At 44.2% G+C, this 6,000-nt stretch overlaps 1 protein-coding gene across 4 annotated transcripts in view; it reads right to left on the reverse strand.

The window, feature by feature from the left end:
- RAF1 (Raf-1 proto-oncogene, serine/threonine kinase) overlaps positions 1-5,208 on the reverse strand; it is a 72,956-nt gene extending 67,748 nt beyond the window's left edge. The window contains exon 1 of one of the 4 annotated variants that reach the window (XM_067755504.1): positions 4,836-5,208. The gene's annotated coding sequence lies outside the window, so the exon portion shown is untranslated. The remainder of the gene's footprint in view (positions 1-4,835) is intronic. The other 3 variants (XM_067755502.1, XM_067755505.1, XM_067755503.1) reach the window with 3 other exon arrangements.
- Positions 5,209-6,000: the final 792 nt, after the last annotated feature.

Here is a 6,000-nt window from a genome sequence, read left to right on the forward strand (position 1 = left end):
CATAAGGGCCCACACCACGAATAGAATTTAACTTTATTATATGTATTTTTCTATTATAAGCCAATATATTCAGAGAATATGAAGAGTATAAAGAGGAACATTATCCGTATTTCTACTGTTTAACAACCATTGTTAACATCTACATGTGTTTTCTTCCTATGGGTAGGTTTTGAGTTTTTTTAAAAAGCTTGAGATATAATTTACATACCATACACCTCACCCATTTAAAGTGTACAATTCAATGGCTTTTATTATACTCACAGAGTTGTGCACTCACCTCCACAATCAATTTTAGAAAATTTTCAATACTTCAAAAAAGAAACCCCTGTCACAGTCACTCCCCATTGCCTACTCCCTCCAGCCACTGGCAACCACTAATCTACTTTCTCTGCAGATTTGCCTACTCTGGACACTTCATATAAAAGGAATCATACAATATGTGGTCTTTTCTGACTAGCTTCTTTCATTTAATATAATGTTTGCAAGGTTTATACATGTTGGAGAATGTACCAGTACATCATTCCTTTTTATTACTGAGTAATATTCCACTGTACTGTTTCGTTTTTTAACACAACTGTAATCATTTGGATATAGCATTTCCCGCGTCATAAATGCTTCATATACGCCACAGTTAATGAAAAGCATAGGGCCCCATAAGTGGCTGTACCACAGTTTACTTAATCATTTTATCATTGTTGTACATTTGAACTTTTTCTAGTTTTTTCCTACTGTAAACAAACTTTCTTAAATGCAAATGGGAGTTCCTTTCTGAATGATCTATCTGGATCCAGGGAAATGCCTCTCCCAAAAACTCTGAGCTTCCTAATGAGATTTGCCACACAGAACAAGAATCATGTTCTAAGGAAAACTCAGTATTCCATCTACCCCAAACCTAGGTAAAGGACAGATGTTAAAAGCTATCTGAGATTGAAAAGTATGCCTCCATAAAACCCAGATTAAGAATGTCATAACTTTAAAGACCTATTATCAAAGTTAAAACATTAACTACCCTGATTCTTCCATCAGAAATGTTTATGGGTGGAGAAAGGTAAATACTTTGTCCAAATATGATGCCTAGAAAGAAGTAGCTTCAAAGAAATCAGACTACTTTTGCCTTCCCTAGCAGGCTGGAAGAAAATAAATAGGAGACAACATCTTGACTACAACAGTAAAGATGTACTTACTCTTGCTACTGGATCATAGTAAGTGAAACCCAACAGGTAGAAAGATGTCATCGGTATAGTCTACAAGGGTCCTCAGAAGCAATTAGACATATTTGGTTCCCTAAAACACTGTCATTGCCTGCAGCTTCCCATTCATTAACCAAAAATGTAAACAGTTTCTAAATCACAAAGGTTTTGATTCCAAACTAGTTTTAGGGTTGTTAATCCCCACCCAGTAAAATCCCTTAGAATCTGATCTAAAAATAAAACTCTGTGTCAAGTGTTCCTCAAGAAAAACTATGTACACTGATTGGAATGTGAAGCAATTAACACACTTCTTGAGTGATTTGCCAAAGAGACTTGAGATAGCCTGGGCCAAAACCAGTAACAAAGGAACAACACCCATTTGACATTTTCCTTGGTTAAACTGACATTCTAGGAGTAGTTTTAGAAGAAAAGCTAACAGATCTGAAGTTAACTATTAAAATCATTGCGAGCTACACAAGTATTCTGGGAGAAAAGGAGGAACAGAATGACTCAACCACCATAAAATTAAAGATGAAAATTTTGATATGTAATTAAGGAATTTTTACTCACAACTTTAAGGCAATACCCAGACATTACTATCCTGAGGATTACAGGCAAGGCAGTTAAGCCCTATACCAGAAATACTAAGTGAATTATAACACAAATATCTAGTATCACATTTTCAACCTGGTCAGTTTAGCAAATAAGCATTCTTATACATCCATACACATACATAAATATAAACACACTCTCACACACACACCCCAACCTAAATCCTAAACAACTTTATCCTAAATGAACCCAAGTGTTCTTTGGATTTCCCAATTAATTTAGCCAAGGTGAGCAATTTTCCGACTACAGACATTTGTTATGGAGAACTGACTTCCATGACACGCACAATTTAAAAAACAGAAGACCTTTTAATAAGTCAAAGCTCGATTTTGTGGTTTCATTAACCCCCATCCCGCTGTGACATTACTCCACTGCCTTTCAAAGACAATATTTAAAATTCTCTTCTGCAAGTCAACATTAAGGCATGCTGTTTGGCTAACAAGCTCCTCCCAAGACCAGGATTATTATATATGGCCTACTATGTTAACATGCAAACAAAAGCACTCTCCCATGTAACATTTTTCTACTTTAAGCAATAGGTTATTAACAAAGTTTTACTTGGAATTAAAATGTGATAGAATCATGCACCTACTACTAACAGGCTATTTGAAATAGTAATTTCAAGTTATTAATTATATTTTCCATTTAATAAATAATCTGGTGCTTCTGAAAGTCAAATTCAACTTCCAAGAAGTTGTTTCATCTTCAGAGCAAACTCCTACTTTGGATTTCACAGACGGCATGTTTTAAACTAAAAGCAACCAGTCTCAAAGCAGTTATAATACAATACTTAATGTTTAACCTTTCTCCATTTCATCTTTTAGATACTTTTCATCATAAGTGACCAGCTTAACCTGCTTCTCACTGTTTTCTTCTGCTAAACCAAATCCCACAAAATATGTTCTAATGTATTTCACTCAAGCCTTCTATTTTGAAGGCATGCACATCTTTTAAACTATTTGACAAGAGTTTAACAAGACTAAGCAGTTCCACTACAACTTACGATCACAAACACCGCATACCTAAAAGATAAGCTTTTACAACAGAAAGAGTAACAGGTTAATTTTCCCAAGTATCCAGTGTTCAACTGGGTCAAACTGTCTCTGTTGCATTTTCCACAGCTTATCCCTTGAAGTGATAAGGGTGAAAACAAGCCAAAAGGTTCTCCAGTGGTATATAATCATCACAACCCAAGAAAGATTTAGGAACTGCTAGATTAAGTCCGTTAATACCATAATAATCACTTTAGCATAAACGTTAATCAAAATACAGATCTTTGGGGAAAATTATGTTCACAGAGCTAAAGACTTTATAACAGAATTGGAATCCACGGAATCAATCCAAAGAAACAGTTTACTATATAAAACATTTACTTAACTAAAAATATACTCACTTGCATTCTACAATTTTTCAGATGTTTCATATAATCTGCCAATTTCTAAATGACTGGGGAGCATGGTTTACATTGTCAACAGCCACTGAAAATGCAGTATTAGTAGAGTGTACTACATTTATAAAATCAACATTTTTGTTAGCAAGTGTAACTTTAGAAGAAACGTTTGCAAGAATCCCTAGGAATATGAGTTCAGTTCGTTCACCACAATGCAAGTACAAAACATTTGACATAAAGCCCGTATCAAAATGTTCTTAACTGGGTTTAACAAAATCAATCTGTGCCATTACTATCAGCTTTAACATCAACAGGAGGAGGAAATAAAGTTATCAGCAAGAAAAGAGAATTAGCAACACTCGTTTAAAATAATCCCAATTAAATCAACTAGTTCACTATCTTCAACAAAGATCCTTCACAAGCTAGCCAACTTTTGTTTCAGACCCTAATCTCCCACCACTTCCTTCCTGCACCCCAGACTGCTTGCTGCTCCCCAAACTCCTGCACGTCTCCGTGCCTCTGAACCAGCTGTTCCCTCAACTTAGCATGCTCTCCCCTCCTCCTCACCTGATGAGCACTTACTCATCAGCCCAAACCTCAGCACAAAAGTCCCCTCCAGTCTACAAGCTTCCTCAACTCCCCCAGGCAAAACTAGTTGTTCCAAATTCCCAAGACACTTGGTAAATCCATCCTAATCACAGCGCACAGTGTTCATGCCTCGGGAGCTCACAGAGGGCAGACTCCCTCCAGCCCGGAGAGGACGAATCAGGCAGAAATGATGAACGTGCGCTGAATCCATTCCCTACTTAGACTGGGTGATCCTCTAGAACCCGGCCACATCTCGAGGAGACACAGGAGACCCTATCATTCTTCCCACCAGAGAGTGAATACCAGGGGGGCACACCCAGAGCCCTTGAAAGAGAACAATGAATGAACAGAGCCGCCTCGCCTCTCCTGATGTCCAAACTCCTCTCTCTGGGCATCGACTAGCTCTGCAGAGCCTCTGCAGCTGCAGAACTGAAGCGTCCTGGAGGCTCTCACTTCACACACAAGAGCCCTGGATCTTCATTCCAAAGGCATCCCGGGGCCAATCGTCAGTATAAGCACCGTAAACGTCTCATTAGGTACCCGCAGAGTCCTGAGACCCAAGGGGAGGCCCCTATGCCTTTGTGGTGGGGCATCGACCCATTTCCTCCTCCCGTCCCTGACTGCTCTCATCTTCCGGAAAAGGGTGTCACTTGAGAGAAGATGCAAGCCCGGGTCCCCCACTCCGCGGCCAAAAAAACATTAACCCATCTGAGTGACAACACTCAGATCCGAGACAGCTCTGGGCGGTTTTTCCCGTGGCCAAAATATAAGGAATGTACACCAGATACAGGGGTAGTGCCGGCACGTTTCCCCAAAACACTAGGAAACCTGAGTGGAGATGTGGGAACTCGGCTCGCCGGCCATGACACCGGGCCCCAGGCCCCCGCCCGCCCAGCGCCACCCGGGGTGACAGCGGCCTGGCCCGGGCCCTCCGCCCGGCAGCCGCGGGGCCGCTCCGTCAGCGCCGCCTTGGCCGGGCCTCCGGGGAACCCGGCCCCCTCAGCCCCGCCGCCGCCCGTCTCCCCCGGCATCCCGGGCCCGGCCCTGCAGCCTACCTGAGGGAGCCCGGCCGCCTCTGTGTCCAGTCGTCCGGCAGTGGCGTCTGGTCCGCTCCTCCTCCCCACGGCGGGCGAGGGAGCGGGAGGCGGTCACATTCGGCGCGTCCCCAGCCCAGGGGACGGGGCCCCGGGCAGCCCTCGCATCGTCGCTCTCGCACTCCGCACCTCAGGGCACACACCCCAAAGCCCGGCCAGCTGGCCCTCTTCGGGGCCCAAGAAGAGCGGCAGGGAAGCCTTCGCTTCTCACGCTCTTTCTCGTCTTACTCCTGCCATCTAAGATGGCGGCCCCAGCGCCCGCACTGAAGACGCCTTCGGGCGGCCCCGGCAAGCGAGCCCTCCACTCGGTGCTCCTCCTCCCGACCTGCGACGCCACCAGCTCTCTGCTTCTGCGTGAGCTCGCCTGGCGGCGGACTTCAAATTTGGCTCGGATATCCATCGCTCTGGCCTGAACTCAGGCCCCGCCTCCCAGGGGGCGTGGCTTTGCCATCTCCCTGGTCGCCATTTCGGAGCCGTGAAGGCAGTAGGGCGGGTCCTCCCTGGCCCCGGGTTGGCAATCGGGAAGGGCCAGGATTCGGCTGCCCTGAAGGAGCCTGAGAATTGGCGGGGGGAGGAAGGCCAGCTTGCCGGCATCGCGAGGCCCAGAGATAACCAGACGTGCCCGAGGACGCATAGCATAGAGGACCGTGTCCACCTTTGGCCCGTCCTCCCTGGAATCGGACACATCAAGTGGCAAATCGCAACCCATCATGCGGGAAAGTCCCTAAACTTTTCTGAGTCTCAGTTTCCTCACCTGTAAATTGAGGGTTCCTTTCCCCCGTCAGACTGGCAAAAAGTTTAAAAGACTGATAATACCCAGTCTGGTGCAAGATGTGTGAAAACCTGCTGTGTACCTTCGTCCAACGCTGGCAGGAATGGATATCGGGAGGGCAATTTGGCGTTATCTATGGACATTTTAGTGTATACAGTATTCCTCCCAGCAAGTCCACTTCTAGGCACTCATGCTAGAGAAATAGGTACACATACGCACAAAAAGGCACCTGCTAAGATGTTTATTACCATGTTGTTTGTGTTAGAGATAACACTGGAAAAAATGTGGATTAATTAAATAGGAAACAGGTTAAATAAAGGGTGCTAGCTACACAGTACAGGATATCCATCTGTT

This window comes from Pseudorca crassidens, chromosome 10, assembly GCF_039906515.1.
Source record: "Pseudorca crassidens isolate mPseCra1 chromosome 10, mPseCra1.hap1, whole genome shotgun sequence".
NCBI classification, from domain to species: Eukaryota; Metazoa; Chordata; class Mammalia; order Artiodactyla; family Delphinidae; genus Pseudorca; species Pseudorca crassidens.